The following is an 18,227-nucleotide window of genomic DNA, read 5'->3' as shown; positions in this document are numbered from 1 at the left end:
TCTTTCCTGCATGTGTTTTTCTTCTATCCCCATTCCTTTCTTCTACTGTTGTTTCCTCATTTATCTCTCACACTCTCTCCCCTTTTCTCTCTACATTCATAATGTCTACCATATCCATGCTCTCTCCTCCCTCCCCTTTTTTACTCACCAACTCTTTTATTCCCATCTCCTTCTTTTCTTCTATCTCTATCTATTCTATCTCTATATCTATTCTCTACTATCTCTTAATTTTCTCTTATTTTGCTGTCACCAGCTTTGTCCCTCTTTACTCTATACCATTCCCCCCCACCACCTCTGTATATTCCATCCAGTGTTCTGGATCTCCCTTTTCTCTATTTTACCTGTTCCTTTTTGCTTTCCTGCTCCTAAAATGGGAAAAAAAAACATATTGGAACAGATGAACAAAGGCTAATCCGCTTTCTTTGGACTGGTGCTCTGATTTATTTAAGGTCTACTTCAGAGATCCTGAAGTCCTTAATGAGAAGAACACTGTTAGACTGAAGAACCATGTAGCATGATTCCAAGAATTATTCATCGTTACCTCAATTTCAATGAAGTGCCAGTGAAAGCCAAGGATAAAAATGGATGATGTCACTTTCATGCAAGGATGAAGGACTATGTTTAAGCAAATTCTGATTCATTGGAAAAATGAATCAGAATCAAGCTTATTATTACTGTCTTGTATGACATGAAATTTGTTGTTTTGCTTTCCCATACCTGAACTATAATGTCATCTTGTTGGTATGTTTGCAGATGTCAGTACAATTCAATGAAACCATGCAATAACATTGGAGATGTTTGTTTTCAGACGAGCTTTGAAAGAAACTTATAGATGAAGTCTAGCTGTTTTTTTCCAGTAAGGGCTAGCTGGCAGCGGACCCAGCCTGGGCTGCTGTAGTATGCGTCATTACACTGACTTACCCACTCAACAGTGGGATTAATAGGAACATTGCCTTCACAATAATTTTTGGCAAGGATTAACATACAGCACAGGATACTAAAGAGAAGACTAAGGAGAGAAAAAAACTTCTGAAATAAAAGTGTGTCTGTTTTGTTCTAATTAGCACCCACCTACAAAATCGTAACTTCAAAGCCAAATATTCTCTCAGTTATGCCGATAGGTCACTAATTATGGGGTGCGATAAGATTACAGAGAGGCTTTAGGAGACAGGATAAGTGAGTGGGTGAAACATTGCACAAGGGAAATAATGTGGTAATCCACTTTGTTGGGAGCAACAGAAGAGCAGAATATGTTTTAAAGCCTGAGAGACTGGAGAATGTTAGTGTTCAGTGGGTCTTGGAGACCCTTGTATGTAAATAGCTGAAAGTTAACATTTAAAAAGCATAGAATTAGAGGTTTGCCTTCAAGAAAACTGGGGTTTAGAAGATTACAATTCTGGCTATAGTTATATAGGGCTTAGTTGATGTTACATGTGAAGTCCTGCTTACTGAGGTGGGAATATAATGGAGAATTAGAATTCCTACATTAGTGGGAATTACTTAGAGCTGCTGGACCTGCTTTGTTAAAGTTTGTAGGAGGGAGTGGAGATCTGTGCAATGCATGAGCTCAAGGCTTCTTGTGTCAGGTGTTGGCAGCACCAGAACCAAGGGTCAAAGTTTAAGAAGCTGAGGTTGGACATGCTGGCAGATATGAGAAGTTGCTTTAAAATCTTTGTAAAATTGAATTCACTTGCCATGAGAATCATGAGTGTTCAGTCATTGAATATATTCAAAGCAAAGATCAATAGTTTTTTAAGTACTGAGGGCATTCATAGATTTGAGCAAAATACAGGAAAATGAAGTTGAAGATGATCATGCCGCCTTTGAATAGTACTGAAAGCTTGAAATGCTAAATCATCTACTGTTGATTCTCTTTCCAAAATTGCTAAACCTGGTACTGCTTTTCATCAACATCTTTTTGTTGGAAATTTACTTCCATTTTAAGATCCTTATATTATGTGAGTAAATTTATTTCAAACAAGCTTTGAATACTTAGTAATGAAATTTTTACTATTTTTTTCTGAAAGTACTTTCTTTGCACATTTGAGGAAAATATGATTTTTACAAGGTATTCTCAATATGTAATTCAAGAAAAGATTAAATCTTAGTTTAGTAATGTCCTTTTATTTGGAGCACAATTTGACATATATATGTACAGTACATCAAAAAAGTTTTCTTAAGATTTTGGATTATATAGAAACTTAAGCATTTGTTCCACTGATCTACCCGAAAAAAAATTGTTTTTATGAGAGAACATTATTTACCATAATATTTGTTCTAATCACTCACATTTTATGAAAATGTTGATTTAAATATGCAGAAGGCAGCTGCTCTGCTCACTAACTTTGAGATTTACCAGTATTAATACCTAATGCTCTTGTAGATTTTCTATTTAATCAGAGGACTATTTAACTTTTTTGTAGACGTGCTTCATTTCATACTTATAATTAATTTGCAGGGAATAATCTAAAAAAAACAATAATTTGCTGTATGAGTTTCACTGCCAATTGTAAGTTATTTGTCTTTGATGTGATTACTTTTCTCACTCTTTAAAGACTGAAAAATAATCAATGGTTCAGCAATAATGTATAAAAACAGTTTGGGGATCATGCCTATTACTAATGTTTTGTTGAAAGGAAAAGACGGGGCTTGGTCTATGCTCAGTAATTCATCAAGGACCTCTCCACAACACTTCTTTCCTGTGGCCCCCACTACTCAGGAGGACAAATGCAGTGTCAATACAGGACTACCATTTTCTTTTAAAGTTCCTATTACAAATTCTGCTACCCTTAAAATACGGACATGTATTGTTGCTGAGTCAAAATCCTGGGATGTTCTACCTGGCACCTTTGAGGGATTATTGACCTTGCAGGTGTACATTACCTACACTTCAACTAACTGAGGGCTTAGTTCCATGTTTCCTTTTAACTCCACAGGACTCCAGTTCTCAAGCTCCCTTTGCACTCACTTGTAATTATATTTGGAAATGTGATTGCATATCTAAAAACAACATCGAAAATAGGAGGGTACAATGAAGACAATATGGTAAAAATCCTACTCGAGGACAGTGCATTCAGTATGTTAAGCATATTTATTTAAGTGGGTAGAAAAAGGAAATACAAGTAATATTCTTATCCCATTTTATTTACTGAATTCTAGCACAAATTAAACAAATATAGCATAGCATATTTTGATAAGGGAGCCACATCTGTTACTGAATTTTATGCCGTCTCAAATAATTGGGGAAAATAAAGATTATTGCAAGTAAAAAAGAAAATGGTGTACAATACTCAGCAGTTGAGGCAATATTTTTGGAGATGAGAGAATTAACATTTCAGTGTGAAGTCCTTGCATCTGCATATGGAGTATTACAAACAAACCTCTACAATATGTTCACTTCTGAGAAATTCACCCTACTGCTTAATTATTTGTTCACTTTTCCTTTGACGGTTTCCCTTTTATTTGAATTAAATGTTCCTCATGAGAAAAAGAGCGAAGAAAATAAATCAAACCAAGTCAAATGAAGGGCACGAAGAGATATGGGGAGAAGGCGGGAGATTGGGGCTGAGAAGGAAATGGATCAGCCATGATGAAATGGCAGCACAGACTCAATGGGCCAAATGGCCTAATTCTGCCTCTACATCTTATGATTTTTGGATTTTGCATGGATGATTAAGCAATAATGTTTAATAAACTAATCTCTGCAAGCCTACATAATGTGAAAGTTCTGTTTAATGAAACTAAAAAGGACTGACTATGGGAGTTTTAGAACTTTTATTTTCAAGACTATTTCTGTTGCTTGGTTTGTAGTTTCTAAGTTCTGTTCAAATAACTTAAATCCAGTAATGCTGGAATAATCATCTTCTCTATTGAAAAAGAATAAAGTACTGGTTTCACTCTATCAGAAGAAATTCCCTTTCTTCCACCCGTTATCCTCTCCCTCGTCCTACGTGCCTGAACTCATTTCTCTGTTTTAATTCTGCAGGCGTGTCCTAGGCTGGAAACATTAACTGTTCCTCTTTTCACAGATGCTGTGTGATTTCTGAGTTCTTCTTATTTCTATTTCAGATTTTTAGCATATGCTGTTTACATGATCATCAAAGTATTTACTTCCTTGCATCCATGTAAGTAGTTAATCAAAGGACAATTGAATTGAACCGCTTGAAGTAATCTCCTATTACATTGATAAAATATTCACCAGATAATCATGAAGGGTGAATGTAGAAAAGATGCTGAATTATTAATTCATTTGACATTGTTTTCATGATGGAATTTGATCTCTTATCTTTGGAATTGGATCTTGCATCTCTGGACCAATTGTCCTGAACTCTGTATTCTAAGCCTGTAATTTAAGCAGTCCTGGCACATTGCAATACACACACAGACTATTAGACTTGACGGGTCTCTGCCAGACTCCTCCCACACCAGCAGAATTTTCCGTTCCTTTTTCCCTCGTGGTTATCCATTTTCCATGCTAACATGTGGTTTATAAGATGGCACTCAGATTTGTACCCACAGTAATTGCCCATTGCCTCACAGTCTTCCTGGCTCACACTTTGAGGAAGACAATTTCAGTGATTAAAAATATCACTGTATCACATATTGTTAAAATAAGACAATATTTTGATAAAATAGCCTTTCACCTACAATGTATACAAGTCCTAAAATGAATTTTGATTATATAATTTATAAATATTTGGAAAATAATTCTTTCTTTAAAAATCTACTAGCTCAAAAGTTTAAAAAAACCTTTAAATTTTCCTGTATTAAACCTGTAAAGTCATTTGATAATTCATTTTGTATTGTTTTGTGTAAAACAAACTTTGATTGTGCTTAAACAACAATCAATTACTCACCTTGAATTGTCACTCTTCTTGTTTTGCTTGCAGCCATTAAGGACCGCAGCAGTTTGAGAATGGTTCGCTTTTACTGTTGTGACCTTGTCAACATTTGCACTTACAGAGTAAGATGTATTTTCAAGTGGTTAAAATGCAGAGAATGCCTATCTATTTAAGATTCAAGACTGTGCCCTGTACAATGAGTGCCCTCTGGTGGCCTTTGTGAACATTGTACATTCAGAGTCAAAGTTGTACAGTCGGAAAGTTCAAAATACATTCACATCACCATATACAACCCTGAGATTTATTTTCTTGCGGGCATACTCAATAAATCCAATAGCCATAATAGAATCAATGCAATACTGCAGCAACTGGGCTTTCAACCAGCATGCAGAAGACAATGTAAATACAAAAAAATACTAATAATAAATCAGCAATAAATATTGAGAACATGAAATAAAGAGCTCTTAAAGGTGAGTCCATAGTTTGTGGGAACAGTTCAGTGATTGGGCAAGTGAAGTTGAGTGAAGTTTTCCCTCTGGTTGTTGAGGGGTAATAAGTGTTCCTGAAACTGGTGGTGTGAGTCCTGAGTCTCCCGTACCTTCTTCCTCGTGGTAGCAGTGAGAAGTGAACATGAACTGGGTGGTGGGGGTTGCTGATGATGGATGCTCCTTTCCTGTGACAGCACTCTGTGTGGATGCACTAATTGGTGGGGAGGGACTTTCCCGTGATGGACTGGGCCAGATCCACTACTTTTTGTAGGATTTTCCATTCAAGGGCATTGGTGTTTCCATGCCAGGCTGAGATGCAACCAATTAATATACACTCCACCACACATCTATAGAAGTTTGTCAAAGTTTTAGATGTCATGCTGAATCTTTCTTTGTAATTGCACCTAGGATTTGATTCCTTCCACGCAGCTGAAAGCATGTTCCAGGTATCAACCGCACTCTGGGATATATTTTCTTAAAACTTGCCCTTTAAAACTCCTTCATTTCATCCTAAGCCCAAGTCCTCTTGTTTTTGATATCCCTACCATGGGAAAATTATTTTAACTATTTACCCTATTTATATCTCTCATAATTTTATATACAGTATCTCTGGGGGAAAAAAGACCTGAATTCCAAAAATTCAACTTCATATGTGTTCTCCCTTTTTAAAGCATTTTCTCAAGCTATTAAAAATACTAAAATGTTTCATGGCATTCACTAATTACTTGTTACAGTTTATACGTATTCCATTAGTTTGATCATGGCTGGTGTTGGGTGATTATTAATTGAAAGTAAAGAATTATGACAAGTATGCACAGACATGGAGTAATATGATATGGGAAACTTTTGAAAATGGACATTTCCATCGGAGGTAGAAGCTGGCTTATGGACAGAACCCTTAGTGCAGGGACTGCCTGAATTAGTATTGGCCTTATACAGTATGTAGGCTGGTGCCAGAGGTGCTTTGGACAGTTCTAACTACCTGTTGTAGAGCCTACCTGTCTGTTGCAGTGCAGTTTCCATACCATGCAGTGATGCAGCGTGTTAGGATGTTTTCAACTGCATGTCTGTAGTAGGTTGTAATTATTAATGCACATAGCCTAGTTCTTTTCAGCTTCCTCAGAAGGTAGTGGCATTGGGGAGCTTTCTTGTCCTGAGGGGAATGACATAGCACAGGACAGGCCATTCAGCCCATAATGTTGTGCCAAACCAGCTAAAAAGCAAATCAAAAACACCCAAACACTAATCCCTCTTACCTGCACCATGTCCATATCCCTCCATCTTCCTTACATCCATGTGCCTACCCAAACATCTCTTAAAAGCCTCAAATGTATTTGCTTCTACCACCATACCAGGCAGTACATTCCAGGCATCCACCACTCTCTGAGTAATAAAACTTACCTCTCACATCTCCCTTGAACCTACCAACCCTTCACCTTCAATGCATGTCATCTGGTATTGGACTTTTCAACCCTGGGAAACAGGTATTCACTAGCTGCTCTATCTATGTCTCCGTTAATCTTATAATCCTCTGTCAGATCTTCCCTCAGCCATTCCAGAGAAAACAATCCAAGTGTATCCAGCCTCTCATGATAGCATAACCAGGCAGCATCCTGGTAAACCTCTTCTGTGAACTCTCCAAGGCCTCAACATCATTTATACCCTGACTATATGCAATAGAAACATAGAAAACCCATGGCACAATACAGGCCTTTCGGCCCACAAAGCTGTGCCGAACATGTCCTTACCTTAGAAATTACCTATAGTCCTCTGTATTTTCTAAGCTTCATGTACCTATCCAGGAGTTTCTTAAAAGACCCTATTGTATCCGCCTCCACCACTGTCGCTGGTAGCCCATTCCATGCACTCACCACTCTCTGCATAAAAAACTTTCCCCTGACATCTTGTCTGTACCTACTTCCAAGCACCTTAAAACTGTGCCCTCTCATGCTAGCCATTCCAGCCCTGGGAAAAGCCTTTGATTATCCACACGATCAATGCCTCTCATCATCTTATTACCTCTATTAGGTCACTGTTCATCCTCCGTCACTCCAAGGAGAAAAGGCTGAGTTCACTTAACCTATTCTCATAAGGCATGCTCCCCAATCCAGGCAACATCATTGTAAATCTCCTCTGCATCCTTTCTATGGTTTCCACATCCTTCCTATAGTGAGGCAATCAGAACTGAGCACAGTACTCCAAGTGGGGTCTGACCAGGGTCCTATATAGCTGTAACATTACCTCTCAGCTCCTAAATCCAATCTCACAATTGATGAAGGCCAATGCACCATATGCTTTCTTAACCACAGAGTCAACCTGCACAGTTTTGAGTGTCCTATGGACTCGGACCCCAAGATCCTTCTGATCCTCCACACTGCCAAGAGTCTTACCATTAATATTATATTCTGCCATCATATTTGACCTACCAAAATGAACCACCTCACAGTTATCTGGGTTGAACTCCATCTGCCACTTCTCAGCCCAGTTTTGCATCCTATCAAAGTCCCACTGTAACCTCTGACACTCTACACCCTCTGCACGATCCACAACACCCCCAACCTTTGTGTCATCAGCAAATTTACTAACCCATCCCTCCACTTCCTCATCCAGGTCATTTATAAAAATCACAAAGAGTAAGGGTCCCAGAACAGATCCCTGAGGCACACCGCTGGTGACTGAACTCAATGCAGAATATAACCCCTCTTTGCCTTCTGTGGGTAAGCCAGTTCTGGATCCACAAAGCAATGGCTCCTTGGATCCCATGCCTCCTTACTTTCTCAATAAGCCTTGCATGGGGTACCTTGTCAAGTGCCTTGCTGAAATCTATATACAGTACATCTACTGCTCTACCTTCATCAATGTGTTTAGTCACATTCTTAAAAAATTCAATCAGGCTCATACGGCATAACCTGCCTTTGACAAAGCCATGCTGACTATTTCTAATCATAATATGCCTCTCCAAATGTTCATAAATCCTGCCTCTCAGGATCTTCTCCATCAAATTACCAACCACTGAGGTAAAAGCCACTGGTCTATAATTTCCTGGACTATCTCTACTCCCTTTCTTGATTAAGGGAACAACATCTGCAACCCTTTAATCCTCAGGAACCTCTCCTGTCCCCATTGATGAGGCAAAGATCATCGCCAAAGGCTCAGCAATCTCCTCCCTTGCCTCCCACAGTAGCCTGGGTACATATCGTCTGATCGCCCGGTGATCTATCCAACTTGATGCTTTCCAAAAGCTCCAGCACATCCTCTTTCTTAATATCTACATGCTCAAGTACATGCCACTGTAAGTCATCCCTACAATTGCCAAGATCCTGTTCCGCAGTGAATACTGAAACAAAGTACTCATTAAGAACCTCTGCTATCTCCTTCAGTTCCATACACTTTTCCACTGTCACACTTGATTGGTCTTAATCTCTCAAGTCTTATCCTCTTGCTCTTAACATACTTGTATAATGCCTTGGGATTTTCCTTAATCCTGTCTGCCAAGGCCTTCTAATGGCCCCTTCTGGCTCTCCTAATTTCTTTCTGAAGCTCCTTCCTGCTAGCCTTCTAGATCTCTATTATTACTTTGTTACTTTTGAACCTTCTTAAGCTCTTCTTTTCTTCTTGACTAGATTTACAACAACCTTTGTACACCACGATTCCTGTACTCTACCATCCTTTCCCTGTCTCATTGGAACGTACCTAGGCAGAACTCCACGCAAATATCCCCTGAACATTTGCCACATTTCTTCTGTACATTTCCCTGAGAACATCTGTTTCCAATTTATGCTTCCAAGTTCCTGCCTGATAGCCTCATATTTCCCTTTATTCCAATTAAATGCATCCCTAACTTAGCTGTTCCTTTCCCTCTCCAATGCCATGGTAAAGGAGACAGAATTGTGATCACTATTTTCAAAATGCTCTCCCACTGAAAGATCTGACACCTGACCAGGTTCATTTCCCAATACCAGATCAAGTACAACCTCTCCTCTTGTAGGCTTATCTACATACTGTGTCAGGAAACCTTCTTGAACACACCTAACAAACTCCACCCATCTAAACCCCTTGGTCTAGGGACATGCCAATTGATATTTGGGAAATTAAAATCTCCCACTACCACAAACCTGTTATTAGTACACCTTTCCAGAATCTGTCTCCCTATTTGCTCCTCAATGTCCCTGTTACTATTGGATGGTCTATAAAAAAACACCCAGCAGAGTTATTGACCCCTTTCTGTTCCTAACTTCCACCCATAGAGACTCCGTAGACAATCCCTCCATGGCATCCTCCTTTTCTGCAGCCGTCACACTATCTCTGATCAACAGTGCCATGCCCCACCTCTTTTGCCTCCCTCCCTGTCCTTTCTGAAGCATCTAAAGCCTGGCACTCAAAATAACCATTCCTGCCCCTGAGCAATCTAAATCTCTGTAATGGCCAAACATCATAGCTCCAAGTACTAATCCACGCTCTAAGCTCATCCGCTTTGTTGATAATACTCTTTGCATTAAAATAGACATATCTCAAACCATTGGAGTGAGCGTGTCACCTATCTATCACCTGCCTCTCCTTCCTCTTGTACTGTCTCCAAGCTTGCTCTATTAGTGAGCCAACAGCCTCTTCCTCTGTCTCTTCTGTTTGGTTCCCACCCCCCAACAATTCTAGTTTAAACTCACCCCAATAGCCTTAGCAAACCTCCCCACCAGGATATTGGTCCCCCCTGGGATTCAAGTGCAACGCATCCTTTTTGTACAGGTCACTCCTGCCCCAGAATAGGTCCCAATGATCCAAAAATCTGAATCCCTGCCCCCTGCTCCAATCCCTCAGCCATGCATTTATTGTCCACCTCACTCTTTTCCTATACCCACTGTCATGTGGCACAGGTAGTCCTTCTAGATGTGGTCCAGTGTTTTATAAAGTTGCAACATAACCTCTTGACTTTTGAACTCAATGCCTCGACTAATAAAAGCAAACATTCCATGACCATATAACAATTACAGCACAGAAACAGGTCATCTCGGCCCTTTTAGTCCATGCTAAATGTTTACTCTCACCTAGTCCCACTGGCCCGCACTCAGCCCATAACCGTCCATTCCTTTCCTGTCCATATACCTATCCAATTTTACTTTAAATGACAATACCGAACCTGCTTTTACCACTTCTACTGGAAGCTCGTTCCACACAGCTACCACCCTCTGAGTAAAGAAATTCCCCCTCGTGTTACCCCTAAACTTTTGCCCCCGAACCCTCAACTCATGTCCTCTTATTTGAATCTCCCCTACTCTCAATGGAAAAAACCTATCCACGTCAACTCTATCTATCCCCCTCAACCTCCTATGCTCCAAAGAATAAAGACCTAATTTGTTCAACCTTTCCCCGTAACTTAGGTGCTGAAACCCAGGCAACATTCTAGTACATCTTCTCTGTACTCTGTTTTGTTGACATCTTTCCTATAATTCGGTGACCAGAACTGTACACAATACTCCAAATTCGGCTTTACCAATGCCTTGTACAATTTTAACTTTACATCCCAACCCCTAAACTCAATGCTCTGATTTATAAAGGCCAGCATACCAAAAGCTTTCTTCACCACCCTATTCAGATGAGATTCCAACTTCATGGAACTATGCACCATTATTCCTAGATCACTCTGTTCTACTGCATTCTTCAATGCATTACCATTTACCATGTATGTCCTATTTGGATTATTCCTACCAAAATAAGCCGCCTTAACCACCTTATTGGTCTGTGTAGCCACTTTCAAGGAGCTATGAACTTGGCTCCCAAGATCTCTCTGCTCAGCAACACTGTTAAGGATCTTGCCCTTAACACTGTACTGTCTCCTTGTATTTGCACTACCAAGGTGCAACACCTCACATTTATCTGGGTTAAACTCCATCTGCTATTTCTCTGCCCATATCTGCAAATGATATATATTGCCCTGTTTTCTTTGCCAGTCTTCTACACCATCCAGAACAGCACCAATCTTGGTATCATCGGCAAATTTACTAATCCAGCCACTTACATTTTCATCCAGGTCATTTATATCCATCAAAACAGCAGAGGTCCCAGCACAGATCCCTGCTGAACACCACTAATTACAGATCTCTAGTTCGAATAAGTTCCTTCAACCACTATCCTCTGTGCAAGCCAGTTCTGAAACAGCCAATTCGCCATTGACTCCATGAATCTTAAACTGCTGGATTAGCCTCCCATGAGGGACTTTGTCAAATACCTTACTAAAGTTCATGTAGACAACATCCATTGCCCTACCCTCATCAATCTCTCTCGCCACCTTGTCAAAAAATTCAATCAAGTTGGTAAGACATGACCTGCCCCTTACAGAGTTCCTCCAGCACTTTGTGCATGTTGCTCGGATTTCTAGCATCTGCACATCTTGTTTGCCCCACAGAGCCATGCTGGCTTTCCCTAATAAGGCCATGGGTTTCCAAATGCTCATATATCCTATCCCTAAGTATTTTCTCCTGCAATTTCCCTACAACTTATGTGAGACTCACTGGTCTATTGTTCCCAAGATTTTCCTTTTTCCCTTCTTAAACAGAAGTACAACATTAACCACTTGCCTGTGGCTAGAGAGGACACAGCAATATTGTTCAAGGACCCAGCAATCTCATTTCTTGCCTCTTTCAATAACCTGAGGACTTAAACACTTTAATACTCATTAGGAGGCCCAACACTGTCTCCTCCTTGATCTTTAAATGTACTAACATATTTATACACCCAGCACTGATTTCCTGCTCCTCCATATCCTTTTCCTTGCTAAATATTGAAGCAAAGTGCTTATTAAGTACCTCACTCACATTCTCCACATCCACGCAAAAGTTCTCCCCTTTATCTATGGGTTGTCTCACCTTCTCCCTAGTTATCCTCTTGCACTTGATGTATGTACCAAATGCCTTGGGATACACCTTGATCTACTGGCCATGGATTTTCCATGGCCCCTCCTGGCTTTCCTAAATGATTCTCCTCGTGATTTCTTTGATCCTAACTTCTGAAGCTTTACAAACTTATCCTTTTTCTTCTTGGCTAAATTCATCACCTCTCTGGACATCCAAGGTTCTCTTATCTTTCCATCCCCGTCCTTCCTTCTAACAGGAACATACCTTTTCTGTACTCTGTGCAGTTGATCTTTAAGCACCTGCCACCTGTCTGATGTGGACTGGCCAGGCCAGGAAAAAAAGGTGTTCCCAATTTAAAACACTCCCACAAGGACCATACTATCCTTAACTGTAACTATCCTGAAAAGTAAGGAGTTGTGGTGTCTGCTCCCTAACTGCTCACCCACTGAAAAGTCTGTCACCTGGCCAGGCTCATTATCCAACACCAGGTCCAGTAGTACCTCTCCTCTAATTGGACCACCTACATATTGATTTAAGAAACCTTCCTGGATGCACTTAACAAATTCTGCCCCATCACTAAGAAGGTCCCTGTTTATATTAGGGAGTTGAAACCCCCATGACAACAACCCTATCATTTTTACACATTTCCTCAGTCTGATTACATATATGTTCCTCAGTGTCCCAGTGGCTATTGGGGTGTCTGTAGTTCAATGCCATCAGTGTCATTGCACCCTTCCTATTCCTGAGTTTTACCCAAATGAACTCAGTGTCTAATCCCTCCATTATGTCTCGAGTACAGCTGTGATATTGTCCCTGATGTAACTCTCCCCTTTTTACTTCCTCCTCTATCTTTTCCAAAACTTCAAAAACATGCTACATTAATCACCCATTCCTGCCCCTCTCTCAACCAAGTTTCAGTAATGTCTACAATATTGTATTTCCATATACAGAACAGTTCTCTAAATTCATCAGCCTTACCCATAATACCTGCTACTTCAATTTTATCTTTCAATACTTTCCCTGACATTTGCCTTCTGGTCCAATCCTTCCCTTATTGAGGGGGTGCTCTGACTCCCATCCCCCTGCAAAGTGAGTTTCAACTCTCCGGAGTAGCATTTGTACACCTCCCAGCCAATATTTTGATTCCCCTCCTGTTCAGGTGTAACCTGTCCCTCTAGTATAGGTCATACCCTTCCCGGAAAAGGTTCCAATGATCCAAGAACTTGAAAGTGCTCAGATGAAATGACTTAAGGATCAAAGAGTTTGGTTTTATGGGTGGAGCTGAGCAATAAGAAGGAGATGATCACATTGTTGGCAAGGTACCATAGGATCCCAAACAGGCAGAAAGTAGAGGAACAAAAAATATACACAGAGAGGTTGTGCAAAGACCTATGAATCATAGGGTTGTCATAGCAGGGGAGTTTAACTTTCCTAACATAGACTGGAACTGACATTGGTTAAGAAACTAGATAGGGTGGGATCTAATAAGTACATTCAGGAAGTGTATATATGGGGCATTGATGTGGAGAATGTAATCAGCCTTTTTTTAAAAAATGGCATTGGGGAATCAAGAACTAGAGGGCATAGATTTAAAGTGAGAAGGTAAGATTTAACAGGAACATGCAAAATCAGCTGCCAGAGGAAGTGATCGAGGCAGGTACAATAACAACTTTTTTTTAAAAAGACATTTGGACACGTACATGGATTAGGAAGGTTTAGAAGGTTATGGGCCAAATGCCAGCAGTGGGACTACCCTGGACAAAGCATCTTGGTTAGCGTGGACCAATTGGGCTGAAGGGACTATTACTGTGTTGTATGACTCAAAAATTGGAAACAGAGTGCAGATAGTTAAGTCCGAAGTTTCTGTCTTCTATTAGCTTGCCATCCAAGGAGTAACTGGTGATGAGACCCCAGGTTTTCTTTTTAAATACAAAGACACATTGATTTGAAAATAGAATGGGATATATCCAAATTTACAAAATATAAAGATTTGAGATTTATTCCCTATATAACAGGATATTGGAAGATAGTTTAAATGAATGGATAGATACAGGTTAAAATATAAAATTTGAGGCAGAACCAAAGTGATTTGAGGTCATTAAAGCTCATAGGTGCATCAAAGATTTAAAAAGATTTCATTTGGAATATTGTGATTGGGTTTATGTGAAGGAATAGTCGATGGTATGCTTCTGCAAGTAGAGCCTTAACGAGTTAATTTTTTTTGTCTTGTTGCACATCTCCACCAATTCTGCAACTCACATTGAGATGCTTGCAAAGCTGTTAGGGCTGGGTATATCTTTGTTAACTTCAAATCTGATTATTTGAACCTGACGTTGATTTCATTGCTGATTGGTGTGGATATTTCCTTTATTATTATGACAATCTTTTAACACAATTTCGAATGTGACTGAAACAAGGATGACAGATTTCCTTCCTTTGGAAGATAGTAGTGAACCAGATCTATTTTACAACTTATTTGTTTGATCACCTTAACTGAATCCCATGTGCTATTCCAGATCTCTTTAGTTAATAAAGCTCATCTTTTCAGTTGTCATGGTGAGTTTTTAATGTTGTTATTCACCAATTTCCATCTTGTTTCAGCCTGTACCACCATTACTTGTGTCTTGCAATAGACCCTATTCTTCAGCTAAGCACAAGCTCCCACTTGTTCTTTCTGCCTTTCATCTACTTAATTGAGTTAAAACTTGACATTGCTCACGTATGATGAAAAAAAAGTCAGGCTGCATCATTTCATGGCCTGAGCTATAAACTATTTTCTCTCTTCCCATCTGCTACATAATTTACAGTAAGTTCTATACCTATTTCAGGTTTTCAACAACTATTTTGTTTTGGATTGAAGGTCAAGCCTTTAGTTTTCCAGTTCAGCAATGTATACACTGGATACTGTAAAAGTGGTTAATGTGCAGCAGGGATTTGAAAGAGCTTTGAAAGGACTAAGAGGATTTAGACAGGATTCTTTCAACAGCAGGCAACGTCAAGACAGATACAAGTAGTTTGTAAAATTATGAAATTTTTTTGAGAGAGATCATCTCCTCTGATTAGGAAGATAGATTATGTGGGAGTTTCAAATAAAGATGTCAATATAAATGAGGGGTGTTAGAAAAAAATCTGTGTACAGGAGGTTAATGTTGCATTACAAGGAATGCTTGAACCAATGGCATTTTCAACAATCAAGCAAACTTGAGAAAAATAACTGAAGTATCAGAGAATAATACATATGGGGAGAGAGTGAAAGTGTTTTTTTCCGAACAAAAAAGCTTCCTGCTGCAACTAATGCTGATGGAACTGTGAGTCAAGCAGCATCTATAGAAAGAAAGGGGGAGTTGAGATGAAGGGTCTTGGACCCAAAATGTTCATTACCCATACCTGTTCTTGGATATTGTCTGATCTGCTGAGTTCCTCAAGCATTTTATATGTTGCTCCAGATTTCAGCATCAACAGTCTCGTCTCTCTAAATTAGCTTCTTCCTGTACTGTAAATTTGTGTGGTTTTGTTGCATCATTCTGACAACCAAATAGCAATGTCAGACTGTGGGGGAAATTTACGTTGGGTTATTTTGTTAGCCTGAAAATCCCAATGTTTATCCTGATTAAATGAGTTCAGTGAATGACTAATAAGATGCTATTGAAGATTTAAACATTTAACATGGCCTTGTGTCATGTTCCATTCACATATCAAGAGAAGAATTTCATCTGTAAATATGGAACCTAATCTAGTGAGCAAATTTCTGCCTTAAAATTATAATTTCAATTCAAATAAATATATTTGAGGATTGATCTAGATCCATGTAGGTTTTTCTAATACGTATTCAATAATATTTGGAAAATCTGTTGGCAGTATAATTAAGTTATATTGCCTGGCATATCCTGAAAACAAAATGTAACTGGTGTTGCAAGAGCAACTCAAACCGAATGTACTATCACTAACACTCATAACATCACAATGAAGCCTACATTTGAAACTTCTTGTTTTTGGTGCCACTTTGAAGCAAAAAAACTCTCAAACTAGGGTCAATATTATATATCTGTTTTCAATGTAAAGATTGTCTTGTAGCTCAGATTTGTGCAACAAATTTCACAACACATGCCAGTGATAATAAATCTGATTTTGATTAAGTAGCATGTATTAAACTTACAAAAGGGCAAATCATGTTTCCATACTTGCCCCATTATTTTTAATACAGAAGTATCTAGTTAGACTGCAATCAAGACAATAAACTAAACTTACTGAATAAATTAAAAATAAAATTATTATTTATTCTTTGGATGGTAACATTCAACAAAAATACAACTGTAAACAGTCTGACCTGGGTTGATTGAATTATAATATACACCACAAAATAACAGAAATCGAAGTTTTTTTTTTAAACAAACATCAATATTATGGACTAAAATCTTATTCTAGCAAAGACAAATTGAAAGTACAAATTAAAAATTGATTCAACCCAGAGAATGTTAGAAACGTTCAGTGGGTCAGGCAGTATTGGTGGAAAGAAAAACTGCATTTATGTTTCAGGATAAGGACTCTTCATCAGAATGAAGGACCGTCTGACCCACTGAGTGTTCCTAACATTATTTTCTTTTTGTGTTTATTTTAGATTTCCTTCACCTTTAGATTTTATTATTTTCATAATATAGGACTTGTTTCATAGATAAGTGGAGCTTTTGAGTACAGTACAGCAAAAAACCACCAGAAATTTAGATCATTCTATTGAACTTAATATTTATATTAGTATCTTAAAGCAGAGAAAGCAAACTGGCAAATTCTGACAGCTATGTCATCTTTCGTGTACCTTTATTTTAGTTCTAAGTCTTGTCAGTGGTTGTTTCTGACTTGCTGGATTGCCACATTTGAAATTTAGAAGAGCAGTTTCTTGCACTGCACCACATCATTGATAGTTTTTCAATCAAAACACCAAGATTATAATAAACTTTATACATGCCCCAAAGAAATTCACTGCATAAAACAAACACAAAAGTATGGCTCCCACTAGCTTAATGTCAGCATTACGGATCTCAGCTTTGCTTACTCAATGTTAACAACTCAAAGTGAACTGCCATAGAGCATAATAACTAAACATTTCACTTTTTAGGTATTCATTTATAAAATGTCGGCAATGATGGCAAGGCAGTAATTAATTGTCTCTACCAGTCATCTTATTAAGTCCAATTTTACCCATATGGTAATGCACACCAATTTAACAATAGCAACAATGGAGGAGTTAAAACGATGTACTCCTTAGATCAGGAAATGTTCCAATCTACTTTATCATTCTGTCCTTTGCAGATTTGGGTTGTGTTGTTCGAAGGCTTCCAATATATGTGAACAATGCAACTATGACATGTGGCTGGTCAGAAGGGATAATGATGTATATCCTTAAGAGAGATTTAATACAGCACTAGATTTCTTACTCGATACCATTGCAGAAAGACGGCAAGAAACTCAGTCACTTAATTTAATTGATTACCATAAGCTCTAAGTTAGCCAAGGATAACATTTTAAATGATCTAATAAATATTTGCAATGGCAATTATATTAATCAAGAGCTAATTAAAATGCAATGTAATTTAATGAATTTCAATGGGTACTATCCATTAACACATGTAAGCTGATATTTCTGATAACAGAATTATATTCAGTAAGTACCTACATTATTAATATTTTGAATACTAATACCTTAACAACTTTAACATTGTAAAATGCATTTCAATTGTAGATCTGTTAACTTAAGAACTACAAAATTATGAATTTCATACATAGAACTAATTTTAATAAACTATGATAAAATGTAAATATTTCCAAAGAAATCAGAAATATTCAGCATCTAAATGGAAGTAGCATGAATTACTGCTATGAGTGATGAACAGACCTGATGGAAATGGGTTGCGGAGTTAACCATTCCCAACCCCCCTCCTGAGAACCACGAACTATTGCCGTTGCTATGCTGCTATTGAAAGAGAGACTTTTGATTTACTGTATTTTGACTCTTCCTGGATTATATACCTTCCGCTACAAGGACTTTACTTTGC

The 18,227-nt window shown here is 38.5% G+C and overlaps 1 protein-coding gene across 1 annotated transcript in view; it reads left to right on the top strand.

Moving 5' to 3' along the window:
- Positions 1-18,227, top strand: part of LOC132386428 (cytochrome c oxidase assembly factor 8) — a 70,207-nt gene that overhangs the window by 23,276 nt on the left and 28,704 nt on the right. The window lies entirely within an intron of this gene.

The sequence above is a fragment of the Hypanus sabinus genome, chromosome 2, assembly GCF_030144855.1.
Source record: "Hypanus sabinus isolate sHypSab1 chromosome 2, sHypSab1.hap1, whole genome shotgun sequence".
Lineage (NCBI taxonomy): Eukaryota > Metazoa > Chordata > Chondrichthyes > Myliobatiformes > Dasyatidae > Hypanus > Hypanus sabinus.
The sequence above is the reverse complement of the archived record's forward strand: the minus strand, read 5'-3'. Positions and strand labels throughout refer to the sequence as shown.